Source organism: Musca autumnalis, unplaced genomic scaffold (assembly GCF_047663935.1).
Source record: "Musca autumnalis isolate F117 unplaced genomic scaffold, ASM4766393v1 scaffold_2, whole genome shotgun sequence".
Classification (NCBI taxonomy): Eukaryota; Metazoa; Arthropoda; class Insecta; order Diptera; family Muscidae; genus Musca; species Musca autumnalis.
The window spans coordinates 94,898,292-94,913,456 of record NW_027411755.1 but is presented as its reverse complement, the minus strand read 5'-3'; the positions used below and the strand labels follow the sequence as shown (position 1 = coordinate 94,913,456).

General features: G+C 34.3%; 1 protein-coding gene across 6 annotated transcripts in view; it reads left to right on the top strand.

Annotated features, from left to right (window-relative positions):
• Window positions 1–12,664: 12,664 nt before the first annotated feature.
• Window positions 12,665–15,165, top strand: part of Oatp30B (Organic anion transporting polypeptide 30B) — a 79,229-nt gene continuing 76,728 nt past the window's right edge. For 3 of the 6 annotated variants that reach the window (XM_073968527.1, XM_073968521.1, XM_073968523.1), the window contains exon 1: window positions 12,665–12,865. The gene's annotated coding sequence lies outside the window, so the exon portion shown is untranslated. Of the gene's footprint in view, window positions 12,866–12,976; window positions 13,420–15,165 lie in introns of all 6 variants that reach the window. The other 3 variants (XM_073968522.1, XM_073968525.1, XM_073968524.1) reach the window with 2 other exon arrangements.

The window sequence follows — 15,165 nt, the reverse complement described above, 5'->3', positions numbered from 1 at the left end:
CAGTGAAAATTTGCAGGGGTTCTAATGCATAAATTCGGTTTTGTGGGAGTCCATAGAACACGAAAATATCTTTGGTTTCTTTAGGTCACTTCGGTTTTTCATTTTATAACGGTAAATGTAGTGAAAAATGGGCTTTCTTGGATTTTCAACTTTAAACGCACATTACTTCTTTTTTCCACAACCGATTTGCACACACTGTCTTTCATTATAAAGGGAAGAGCATTGCCTTTCGAACAAGCCATAGATTTTTAAAATTGGTTAACAAATGGCTAATTAATAGTGGTTTAAGTGTGACAAAAACGCATTAAAAAACAGTAAAATGTTTTTCCTTGTGCTCTAGGCTGCGTAAATGACACCTAACAGTACAATTATTTACAGTTAGCAAGTAGGAAATTTAGTTGGCTTTCCAAAATGGGAAAAACCAACAAAATCCGTTGAAAAATTAATGCGTTACGGCATTTTTTGTGTTTCAACTTTTTGGTTTTTTTCATATTTTCCTTTATAAAACATTGATACCATGTGCGTAATAGTTAAGCAGGATAATCACAATTAGAATCATACATGCTAAGATAGATACCCATCTTTTATAAAGGAAAATATGAAAAAAACCAAAAAGTTGAAACACAAAAAATGCCATAACGCACTCATTTTTCAACCGATGTCGTTGATTTTCCCATTTTGGAAAGCCAACTAAATTTCCTACTTGTTAACAGTAAATAATTGTACTGTTAGGTGTCGTTTACGCAGCCTAGAGCACAAGGAAAAACATTTTACTGTTTTATAATGCGTTTTTGTCACACTTAAACCACTATTACTTAGCCATTTGTTAACCGATTTTAAAAATCTATGGCTTGGTCGAAAGACATTACTCTCCCCTTTATAATGAAAAACAGTGTGTGCAAATCGGTTGTGGAAAAAAGAAGTAATGTCCGTTTAAAGTTGAAAATCCAAGAAATCACATTTGTCACTACATTTACCGTTATAAAATGAAAAACCGAAGTGACCTAAAGAAACCAAAGGTATTTTCGTCTTCTATGGACTCCCACAAAACCGAATTTATGCATTAGAAATCCTGCAAAAAGATTTTGTCCACTTTTGTATCACAGTGTAATTATTTAATAAATTCATTATAGAACTAGCTGACCCCGATGCGCTTCGCTACCCTGACAAAGATAAATTATAAAGGAATGACGATATTTATATAAAACTTACATGGTACCATTTTTAAATATTTTTATTTATAAATATACAGTGACTGTCACAGAAAATGATGCAACCTGAAATAAAAAATTTAAACGTCGATAACTTTGAAACGAATTGAGATTTTTTAACAATTCAAAAAACAATTTTGTAGACTGAAAAATTGTCTTTAAGATGACATAGAAAAGTATTTAATTTACAGTACAAATTGAGAATTGAAATGATGCACCAATAATCGATTAATAATTTCCAAATGTTGGATTTTTATGCCATTTTAGTATTCAGAATGGTGGAGAATTGATTCCCTATCGTTTTCAGTAGTTTTGTCATTGATTCCGACAGAAAGTATGATGTTCCTGGCTAGAACTTTCTAGTTTTTGAAGTTATATTCCAGCAAATGACTATGAAAAATCATTAAGGGTTATGTCCAGAGTACGTACAAACAATCTAATGACATATGGAAAATTCTGTATTAGCCAGGCTTGCCCTACATTATATTAGTCTTTAAAGGCGTTGCCCTGACAGAGTTAAAAAACAGGACATAGAACAAATTTTTTGCACTTTTCTTTAAAAATAGTTTTTAGAATTATTGTTGGCACTATCTCGATCATGTCTGCTTTTATCAAATCAAAAGTTTCAACAACCATTGTTGCTTTTCAAGCCCAAACAATAATACTCCATACCAAGTGTTTTGAAAGTATCAATTTATTTACATACTAGCAAAGTGCCCGCTACTTCGTATGCGGAAAGGATATAAAAAAAGGATAAAAAAACAAATAAAAAATATATAATACGGAAATGGCGAACACTGAATATTTTATTGCACTAATACCAATTTTAATTAATATTTATTGTTATTTTAGTACTGTTCCTACCCCTTTAGACCGATTTACAAAAAGATCAGCCGTATCTCACCCTTACATATTAACAGCGAGACCAACGTTGCACACCAATACTCACCCTAAATCCAAAAAATACAGATTACAGCACTGTCCCTATACACAACACCAAATTGAGTGTCATTATGTACTCTTCGTACCCATAAGTACGATGTTCCAAAACTACCTCAATCCTTCACTTCAACAGTGACTTTAATTCGAAAAAAACAGGATTCCAGCGCTATCGGTGCACTCAAATCCAAATTGTACCATTTGGTATAATTCCTGTCCATAAGTAGAATTTCAAAAACTACCTCCATGTCTCAATCCTACACTCCACCCGTAGTCTTACCAAATTCCAGGATTCCAGCTCTATCCGCTCCCTCAAATACCCACTGTACCAAATTTAGTAGCAGTTAGTACTTTTCGTACCCATAAGTACGAATTTCCAAAACTACCTCAATCCAACACTTCAACAATAATCTCAATTCCACATTTCAGGATTCCAGGTCTATCCGTTCACCCAATTCCAAATTGTACTAAATTTATTACCATTTAGTACTTTTCTTACACATAAGTATGAATTTCCAAAACTATCTCAATCCTACACTTCAACAGTAATCTCAATTACGAATTCGGGATCCCGACTCTATCAGTTCACTCAAATCCCCATCGAACCCAATTTTGTACTTTGGTACATCTTTTTTACTCTTCATCAGTGACCCTCAGTCCAAATTTGAGGAATCAAGCTCTATCCGTTTACCCAAATCCAAATTGTACTAAATTTAGTATCATTTGGTACTGTTCGTACACATAAGTACGAATTTCCAAAACTTCCCCAATCCTACCCTCCAACAGTAATCTCAATTCTAAATTTCAGTATTTCAGCTTTATCCGTTCACCCAAATCCCTATTGTACCAAATTTAGTACCATTCAGTACTTTTCGTACAAATGTGTACACATTTCCAAAGCCATCTCCTTGTATCAACCCAACTTCTCAACCTTGATTCTCATTTCAAATTTCAAGCTTCTAGCTCTATCCGTTCAGATAATAGCAAGTGGTACCAAATATAGTACATTTTTGTACTTTTCGTACTCTTCTAGTACGAGTTTTTGAAAGCCGTTCGGTACATTTATCTTATATTCCATTAGTGGCCCTCATTCCAAATGTCAGGATTCTATCTCTACCGGTTCGCCAAATGGTACCATATTTAGTACCTTTTAGAACTTTTCGTGCCCTTCTAGTTCGAATTTCTAAAAACCCAGCCTTATCTGACACCTTCGGACCAAGAGCGACCCTCACCCAAAATTTCAAAATTCTAGTTTTAGCCGTTTATCCTGGACGTTGATTATCAGTCAGTCAGCCAGTGAGTCGGTCATCATTACTGAACTCTTTTATAATATTAGATTTTCGTACACTTATAGTACGCATTTCCAAAGCAAGCTCCTTATCTCAATTCTACACCAAAACAGTGTCCCTGTTATTGATTTCCAAAACCATTACCATATCTCAAACCTATGCCAAATTTCAGAATTCTAGCTCTGTCCCTAAAGCCAAAACAAAATTTAAACAATTTGTATATTTATGGCACGTATTTCTCAAACATCTCCATACTCGTATATCAACGATACACACCAACACTCACCCTTACTCCAAAATACAGATTCCAACTATATATATCCCTACACCCAATAACAAATTGAGTACAATATATTACCTTTCGTATGATACGTATTTCCATAACCACATCCAGATCCACCCAATATTATACATATAATAAACACTAATTTTCGAAATCTCTTTATTATTTCTATTTTACAGACCAACAGTTATCATAATATTAAAATTCAGAATTCCAGTTCCATATTTGAGCAAATACCAAAGGTCCACAATATAGTTTTACTTGGCACTTTTCGAATAGATAAGTACAAATTTCCAAAAGAAACTCCATATGTACGAGTATATCCTACACTCTAACAGTGATCTTAATTCAAACTCTCAGGATTCTAGGTCTATCCTATTTCGAATAGATAAGTACAAATTTCCAAAAGAAACTCCATATGTACGAGTATATCCTACACTCTAACAGTGATCTTAATTCCAACTCTCAGGATTCTAGGTCTATCCGTTGACCCAAATCCAAATTATACCAAATTTCGTACTTTTAATACCCATAAGTACGAATTTTTAAAACTACCCCAATGCTACACTCCAACAGTAATTTCACGATTCCAGCTGTATCTAATCACCGACATTTAAATTGTACCAAATTTGATATCAATTAGTACTTTTCGTACACATAAGTACTAATTTTGATACTACATCAATCCAACAGTAGTCCTAATTCCAAATCTCAGGATTCCAGTTCTTTCCGTTCACCCAAATACATATTGCGTCAAATTTAGTACCATTTAGTACTTTTCGTCCACATAAGTACGACTTTCCGAAAGTACCTTAATCATACACTCCAACAGTAACCTCAATTCCAAATTTCAGAATTCCAGCTCTATCCGATCACCCAAATCCAAATTGTACCAGATTTGGTACCATTTAGTACACTTTGTACCCATAAGTATGAATTTCTAAAACTATTTCAATCCCACACTCCAACAGTATTCTTAATTCCAAATCCCATGGTTTCCAGCTCTATTCTTTTACGCAAATCCGAATTGTACCAAATATGGTACCATTTAGTACTTTTTGTACCCATAAATACGAATTTCCATAACTATCTCAGTTCTACACTCCAACAGTAATAGTAATTCCAAATCTCAGTATTCCTGCTCTATTCGTTCACTCAAATCCAAATTGTACCAAATTTAGTGCCTTTTAGCACTTTTCGTACCCATATGTACAAATACCCAAAACTGCATCCATATCTCGAACCGACACTCCAACAGTAATCCAAATTTCAGGATTCCAATTCCATCCGTTTGCACAAATCCAAGTTGTGCAAAAATTAGTACCATTTAGTACATTTCGTTCGTACACATAAGTACGAATTTCCAAAACTACATCCATATCTCAATTCTACATTCCAACAGGAATCTTAGCTCCAAATTGCAGATTTTTAGCTCTATCCGTTCACCCAAATCCACATTGTACCAAATTTAGTACTACTTAGTACTTTTCCTAAACATATGTACGAATTTTCAAAAATGCCTTCATATCTCAATCTTACACTCCAACAGTAATCTTAAATTCAAATTTCAGGTTTATAGCTCTGTACGTTCATCCGAATCAAAATTGTACCAAATTTTTTACTATTTAGCACTTTTCGTACACATAAGTACGAATTTCCAAAACCATTTTCTTATATCAGCATCACTTCCCATCCTTTATTCCCATACCAAATTTAAAGATTCTAGCTATATCCGTTGAAAATATACAATTGGTACTAAATTTAACATCAACTGGATATGGGCAAAGTACCGTTATCAAGAATTAAAATTTTAAATTTGATAAAAAAAATATATAAATTCTTAGTATTTCGTAGAGTGGATCTTTTGATTGCCACCTTGGCTCTTGATCTTCCGAAGCGAAATGTGTAGAAACATTATGCCCATCCCTGCAACCTTCTGAGATATATCGGTTCGGATTTGGATATAGCCCACTTATATATTTCACCAATTTTGCTATAACTCGGTCAATTTTAATTTAATAGCCTTCAAATTTTCTATGCGATACTTGCTTCTATGCGATACTGATTAGTTTTACCGGTACTGACAAAAATCGGTTCAGATTTGGATATAGCCCCCGTATATAACTTTCATAGATTTTGCTATAAATCGGTCAAAATGTAACATGGTATATTTTCTTAGGCCCCTGTTCAGTTTCACCGATTTTAACAAAAATCGGTTGAGTTTTGAATATATTTTCCATATATAATTTAGCCCGATGTCACTCAATTACAAATAATTACGTCACATTTTCCTAATCAATTTTTCACATACATTGCGTGTTTAGTGCATCGAATACATAAAATCGGGCGAACATATATGAGAGCTATATCCAAATCTATACCGATTTTTGTCAAAATCGGTGAAACTGAACAGGGGCCTAAGAGAACATCCCATGTTAAATTTGAAGGTTATTTTTCAAAAATTGACCGATTTATAGCAAAATTATATATATATAGGCTATATCCAAATCTGTACCGATTTTTGTCAAAATCGGTGTAGCTACTCAGGGGCTTAAGAAAACAACACATATTAAATTTGGGGGCTATATCCAAAATCTGAACCGATATGAACCATGATATTTTTCATTCCTGTGCCCTGATAAGTACTTGTGCAAAAATTAATCAACCTAGGTCAACGCTTTCTATTTTTGCCCACTTTTGTATGGAAGCGGCAACACTGTGCGTTGTAATGGGGGCATCGAATACAAGTTGTTGAAAAAATCAAAGAGATTCGAGAGCAGATTTTAAACTGCACTTTTCCAAAGTTTTGTGTGAGAGGTATCCGTAGGAGTGGATCGATATAGTCCATATTCGAACCAGACCTATATACATATATCTGGTAGAAGTATTACAATAGAGTTATTGTGCTCAACATTTTAGCGAAAAGTTTTAAACATTTCTTTGTGGAGAACTCGAAGGGGTAGACCGATATGGCCTATCTTCGAACTTAAACTAAGTTTGGACAAAATATAAAGAATGCCACATTTTAGAACGAATCGGTTAATCCATTCGAGAGTTATCGCGTGTACCAGCCAGTCACGCAGACGGACGTTTTATTGATCGCTGCCTCTTACCGAATAATATCTTAATTGCCGAAATATAAGCATTTTAATTGTACCGATTACTGTCGGTAACTCAAAAAAGAGTTAGAGAATTCAATACTGAAATCGGTCGGTACCGTTACATGAGGGCTGTACCAAACCAGGACTACACATGTCCATAATTTTTCGTGGAGAAGCCAAATTAAAGCTAACTCTGCCAAATTAAAGCTAACTCTGCCCTAAATACCAAATTATAGCTAATTCGGACTGAAACTTTAGTTAAACACAACAAAATACCTGAAATCAGGCGGTACGGTTATATGGGTGCTGTATTAAAAACGTGGACCGATATAGCTTATCTTCGAAACTGACCTGCCTGCAAACAAAAAGAGGCATTTGCAAAAACCCGCAGTGCTAACCACAGAAGGACGAACGGACATACATTGATCAACTCTGAGTTTTACCCTGATCAAGAATATATACTTTATAGGGTAGCAAACGATTATTCCAATGCGTTACAAAATGAAAATCAAACTTAACAAATTAGTACGTCAGTGCTTTTTATTATCAGCACTGTATGTATGTATGGGATCTATATCTAAACCTCACCAAAGACAATAGCTTTATTCCTATTGGTAAAATAACAATTGATAAAAATTACGACAAAAAAAAAATGCAGGGGTACTAATGCACCAATTCGGTTTTGTTGGAATCCCTGCAAAACTTGGATTTTTAACTTTAAACGAGCACATTTCAGCACGGATTTCTATTATTTTTTCCTTTCGTTGAAAAGGTTGGATGTTACCTGTTAATCAAATATTTTTCAAAAAACAGAAGTTTGGTAGTAGTTCAAACGAATTTGAATCGTCTTAGAGAACTAGGCCATTAATTTGAATATACAGTGACTGTCACCGAAAATGATGCAACCTGAAATAAAAATGTAAACGTTTATAACTTGGAAACGAATTGAGATTTTTTAACAATTTGAAAACAATTTTGTATGCTGAAAAGTTATCTTTATACTAAAATTTTGCCGGAAAAAAAACAATGAGCATTTTTGAAGTGAGCATTAAAAATGATGCACCACGATAATCGATCAATAATTTCCAAATTTTTCGCTTTTTTGCTATTTTAGTAATCAGGATAATGGAATAAAGTGTTCCCTATCGTTTTCAGTAGTTTCGTCATTGATTCCGATAGAAAAAAGTATGTCCCTGACGTAATTTTGGCATTATTGTAATTAATGTCCCTTTGTAGGTAATGTGGCTAGAAATTTCTAGTTTTTGTAGTTATTTTCCAAAAAATGACTATGAAAAATCATTAAGGGTTATGTCCAGAGTACGTACAAAGAATCTAATGACATATCGAAAGTTCTGTATTAGCCAGGCTTGCCCTTTATTATAGTAGCCTTTAACGGCGTTGTCCTGATAGAGGGAAAAATCAGGGCATAGTTTTCAGGGCAGTTTTCTTTGAAATTAGTTTTGAGAAATATTGTTAAGAATGTTTCGACCATGTTTGCTTTTATAAAAATAAAAATTTGAACACCCTTTGTTGCCATTAAAGCCCAAACAATAATACTTCTTACGAAGCGTTTTGATAGTGACAGTGTATTTATTTAAACGCAGGTGTGTGCTGGCTTCTTCCACAAGTAAAATGTCGATTTTACGCCAGATTTACTGATTTTCATCCGAACTAAGAATCTTACACCACACAATGCCCGCAAAAATACGACATTGCCTGAAAAAAACCGCACCAAAAAATAATTGGAGTGCTTCTATGAATCTTGTCGAAGGGAGTAGTATTGTTTGGGCTTGAATACCAATAATGGGTGTGGAAATTTTTGTTTTTATAAAAGCAGACATGGTCAAGACATTGTTATCAATGTTTCTAAAATCTATTTTCAAAGAAAAGTGCAAAAACCTTTGTTCTATGTCCTGATTTTTTCCTCCATCAGGGCAATGACGTTAAAGACTAGTCTAATATGGGGCAAGCCTGGCTGATACAGGACTTTCCATATATCATTAAATTGTTTGTACATACTCTAGACATAACCCTTAATGATTTTTCATAGTAATTTGTTGGAAAATAGCTACAAAAACTAGAAATTTCTAGCCAAATGACCTACAAAGGGATAGTAATTACAATCATGCCAAAATTACGTCAGGAACATCATTTTTTCTATCGGACACAACAAACATTGTTCCACAACATCCCATACGGGACATATCAATGAGTGCACCCCGATTCATATTTAGCTCAATGATATGGGACCTACTGTTTATCGCCGAGTCCGAACGGCGTGTCCTAAGACACCACTTATAGAGAAGTTTTTCAAGGCTGAAATACTCAGGAAATGTCGCCAACATTACTGAGGGGTATTTTGCCACCGTTGAAAAATGTTTGGTGTTGTCTGGCCGGGGAATCGAACCACCTACCTTCTGCGTGTAAGGCGGGCGTGCATACCATTGCACCACGGTGGCACCCGATCGGAATGAATGTCAAAATTACTGAAAACGACTACTGAATTAGTTCCCTAATTATTCCACCATCCTGATTACTAAAATAGCATAAAAAGCGAAAAATTTGGAAATTATTGATCGATTATCGTGGTGCATCATTTTTAATGCTCACTTCAAAAATGCCCATTTTTTGTTTTCCGACAAAATTTTAGTATAACGGTACTGTAAATGGAATGTTTTTGTATGCCATCTTAAAGACAACTTTTCAGCTTCCAAAATTGTTTTTGAATTGTTAAGAAATCTCAACTCGTTTCCAAGTTATCAACGTTTACATTTTTACAGTGTTTTATTTAACTTGCTTTGGCGTCCGTTTAGTTCAAATCTGGTTACTCACTTTTAACACAGTTGCAGTTGACCAATCGATCTGAAACTTTGCACACTTTTCAGATTTAGATGACAATACATGAATATGGGTCATTTTTCCTACAGATCCCATATAGCTGTACCACCCGATTTCAGGTATTTTGAGGATTTTATCTTAATTTTTGCCCGAATTAGCTGTCATTCGGCATTTGGGATTTCCAATGATACAGACATTTCCCCACCAGAAATTGTGAACATAGGTCAAAACCAATATTGGTCCATTTTTATAGTGTTTTAACGGTGTTTTATTAAAATTACATTTCAAATCTGGTAACTCAATTTTGACACAGTTGCAGTTGACCAATCGGACTAAAACTTTGCACACTTTTCAGATTTGGATGACAATATATGAATATGGGCCATTTTTCCTACAGATCCCATATAGCTGTACCACCCGATTTCAGGTATTTTGAGGATTTTATCTTAATTTTTGCCCGAATTAGCTGTCATTCGGCATTTGGGATTTCCAATGATACAGACATTTCCCCACCAAAAATTGTGAACATAGGTCCAGGTTTTGGTATAGCCCCCTTATAGCGGTACCACCCGATTTCAAGCATTATTAGGATTTATCTTCATTTTTAGCCCGAATTGGCTGTTACTTGGCAATGGGACCCCCCATTGGTACAGAAACTTCCTCACTAAAATTGATGGACATAGGTACATGTTTTGGTATGGCCCCCATATAGCGGTACCACCTGATTTCAAATGTTTTAAGGATTTTAGCTTCATTTGTCTAAACTTTAACTTTTGTCTAAATTATACAGTATACGTTTTTTGAATGTTCAGCTACATATATGGTATGATCCAGAACTGCAATAATCTTTAAATTTTTGCTATTTTTAGCCCACGAAAGTATTCCTTTATAATCATAGGGTCCAACAAAGTTACAAATCGGAGAGCCGTTCTCTCTTCGTAAGGATAGAAACTTTATTGTATTCTTTCCATCAAATATTGACAAGGCTTTGGAAAAGGCAATAAGTAAGTAATGGAATTGCTTTATGATGGAATTCGTTTGTAAGCAAAATTCGTTCTATAATCCTGTACGCACTATTTCATCTTGTTGGGACTTCCTGTATAAGACTACAGGGCTTGTCTTTTCATTGTGCGATTTTTAATCTTCCATATGCTATCGTGCTCTACTTGAGAAAGAAACAATAATCTTGCACTTATAAAGAATTTCTTTGATATTTTCCTGTGATAAACAGTCACGATCCGCCAGATTTAAAGCATGGCAGGTTTCTCGTTTGTAAAAAAGCACAGGTCTTTAGCATTGTGCTATCATTAGGTGTGGTCGTTTACTCAACAATTTGTACAAGTTCAGTAACTTCTTATAATCGACTAAGGTCTTTTGCATTATAGTGTAGAGTAAACGAACAACATCCAGTAACAATTTGTAAAAATTTTGAGTAAACGAATACACATATTTTCAGTTGCGACAGCTGCAACCTTCTTCGTAAAAACTTTACGCAGCGAGAATGCTATATTGTCTGCACTGTGGTTGATGGTGACAAGGAGCTTTTTGGTGGACAGGTCAGCTTTGCGCAATATAAAATCCTTTGGTATAAAATGAGAAGTTAAAATCAAATATCGCTCGTTCGTTCGTGATGTCCAACAATTGGTTGTAATGGCGCAGTGGTCAACATTACTAAGAATTCCACCAGCTTACCTTTTGCTGAGTTATTCAATTCGACCATTTTCAGCGTATTGCGTGATGGCAAAATGTACCGAGTATCCAAGCACTTTACATACTTTTGGAACACGTCATCCTCCACGATACTAAAAGGTTGGACATTCAGAGCAAATAATAGCCGTTAACACATCATCAATTGATTTTCTTTCCGTTCCGATGTTTGTTCGTATTCATCATTATTTTTTAAAAAGGTGTCTATGGTGTGGACTGACATCGAATTATTCCGGAATGTTGGGTGATTTCTCTTTAGAAGGTCGAAAAGGTTAATGTATTGCCACTAGTTTTGTAGACATTTGAACACATACGACATTTCGCGTGCTTTCCATCTTTCGTTTTTAGGAAAAATTTCCATACCTCTGACGATTTTTTTCTTGTGACTGGACAACTCGCAACAGTCTCTTCTTCCAAGCTGCTATCACAGCTGATAGTTTCAACGCTAACTTTACTCGGATCTATAAAAGATAAAATGAAAATATTGTGATGTTCTTCTCAATTTGCAATTCAACTTACGTTTGGATTTTTTAGATACTTTTCCATACTGCAATCCTGATTTTACAATTATAGAAACACCAGATCTTGGAACAACTTGTTAAAAGGCATTTATTGGGAAATATAGTGAATTCAAAACTTGTAAATTTCCACAAAATGTTTAATGTGATAGTAATCCTGTACGTAATAGCGATCTCGCAGTAGACTGAAATAACTGGTAAGGCAGGTGGAATTAAATATACATATATGGAAAAACTTCACTTCAAATAACACGAATCCATTTATTTCACTTGTGTTTGCTATTGGCGTCGTCACTTGCTTAATTCGTTTCTAACTGTCAAATTTTAAAGGAATGCCAGAGCCTCTTTGACCTTTCCGCCGCCATTCTCCTTTATAATTTCGCTTCGAATCTTTGTTTTGCTTATACTTTCAAATTTACAAATAGCGGAACTCTATCGATAATGTCGATAAAATGTCGAAAAAAGTAGCTATCGATATTGAGTCAAAAAATAAAATATCGATAGTGCTATCGATTTTTTGCCAGTTCTAAATATTCTTTAACACGGTGTGATGTGACAGTTCTTCCCCCACTAGGGTCTTTAATGATTACAGGTTAAATTAAAGTTTAATGCTTTGTACATCACTGTAACGTTTTGTACAAATTCATTTAAGAGAAACGTGTATATGCCAACATTTGTGCTCTCATTCTTTCTCTTAGGCAGACAGTAAAATATGTATTTTTGAAGAGAATTAATACTTGTGCCGGTGCCAAGACAATAATCAGCTGCTGCAATAATCAGTTTAGTTCGGTTGGTTCGCAGAATAAGAAAGTTGTGCTCGCAGTGTCGTGCGTGTTATTCGAAAAAAAAAAAACACACCATCAATATTACATACACACCGATTTACTTACTATGTATTGTTTTTATTTGCATTGAAAAAAAGAAGGAAATACAAACCAACCATAGAATCTCTTTGTTTCTGTGTGTATCCCATTCAAAGGTAGACCACGAATCTTAAATGAATGGAAATAAGTTGTACAACGACAAATTATAAAATTTCAATCGTACCACAAGAGGAAAACTAAAAATTTTTGTGTTTTTTTTTTTAAAGGAAACAAAACAACAATTTTAAAAAATTCAAGTGTTGAATCGATATACACAAACATTGTGTGTATGTGTGCACATCTGTGTGAAATTATGAGAAAACAAAATAGAAAAACTAAACAGTGTCGTTTATTCTGGCATTACAAATCATAAAATCAACGCAAAAAAGGTCAATCACCTGTGCGTGTTAGTGCTTTAACTTGATTAAAAAAAAAAGTCATCAATTAATGTGCAAATTATCAATGTTACGTTTGTGTGTCCCCTCTATCTGTCCTTTGACAACACTTTGTACCTATTGTGAATAATTAAAAAAACAGAAATATTTTTTTTTTTAAATTTTAATCTTGAAAACGAAACAGTAGATACAAAAACAAAAAAAAAATAAAACTAGATTTCGTTCAAAAATACTAAAAACAGCCAACATCAGCAATACCTTCTCCGGTTCAATATGTATTATCTCTCTCCCAGCCAGACATCCAGCCATTGCTGTGTTCCTATATTGTACACATAAACTAAAACCACAATAGCAGCATCGATTGGCCAAAATATGAGCATACCGTCCGTATTTTTTCGTGTACTCTTTTATGCCCATGTATTTGTGTGTGTTTATTTTTTAAATGTCATAATTTGGCTCAGAAAAGCAACAACAATAATTATGGTTTTATTCCCCACCAACAAAAGGTCTGAAAATAGCTCCATTGTCGAACGGCAAACAAGAATTACACCTCTTGGAGAAGTTTACAACGATTCAAGCCAGTATTTCGACTGTTTAGTGTTGCCAGTGTGTTGTTTTTAGTATGCATTTCCCGATATATTTGTTTTAAATAGAAAATATTTTCACAGAGCTGATTTTTGTGATATAAAAAACTAAGTATTAATTAAAAATTGTTCTTTTGACTTAAACGTCCGACTAAAATTTGTCCTAGCAATTTGGAAGGTAACGTGATACAAAACATTTGGATTTCTGAAGAGAACTTTAATAAGTGTAATACAAATTATTTGTCGCCCATTGGTATTCTGAATAAAAAAATCTTAAATTAATGGCTTGTTTTACTAAGACGATTCAAATACATTCGAATTACAAATTGTTAGTATTTGGCTAATCCTACACCATGCATTTCCTATCTGGTTTACAGTAATGAGGGAGATGGAAGTTTTTGAAAGAAACGTAATACGAAAATGAATAGAGCTATTACATATTCAGAAAATATACCTAGTTCATTAACATTGTTATGTGGATTTCAATTGTCAATTCCATTGCGTATGTATATGTAGGCAAATTCAAATCATATATGTACGTAATTTTTCCGCAAAATCTATTAACTTCCTCAGAAATATCAGGAAAAACGTGCATTAATCGAAGCGCAGGAAGGTATATTATGCACAAAGACAACTTTAAAGCTTTCCAGGATCTCAATATCTGCCATCTGGCGCTAATTTTGTTGTTTTAATAAAGTACAATACCTAAGAAACTCAAAGAAATCTGCAAAGGCCAGCTTTAACGAGATATACAAAAAATCGGACATTAAATAACGACAATTAACCCCACACAAATTCCTAAAAAGTAATATTCCTTCTCTGTGCAACCCTTCTGTTACAGTTATGTCTGAAAATATCAATGAACGGAAAGAAAGAAAACAATTCCCGTACCAATCACACAAAGCCACAAACTTTTCAGCTTCTCTGAATCGTTTCATTCTAACAACCAAAACAAAACCACAAACTTTTCAATGTAAAAAGATGGAAACCGTACGATTGCTGAAATGTAACTTCGGCTATGCTTTGCCGAGTTGTTTCATTCACCACCCAAACAAAAAGAATTTTTGGCAAACATTTACTGTGAAAAATGATCAACGACACACTCATACACACACACATTTGATTGCTTAACAACCCAGCAAACCAATCGTACCGATATCGTAACGAAATCGGAACAAAATTCGGACGTTACGTCCGATATCTGATCCGAAATCATAACGATATCTTAACGAAAGTTGTATGTTCCCAGCAAACCAAATGTCGGATGTCCGACATATCGGAACAATTTCGGAAGCAAAATCGTTCAGATTTCGTATCGATTTCTATACGAATTTTCGTAGGGGAATTCGTACAGATTTCGTTCCGATTTCGGAGAAAATATCGGAAGTAAATTTCCCTTCGAATTTGCTAATGTTTTTCTTCCGATTTCGTTACGAA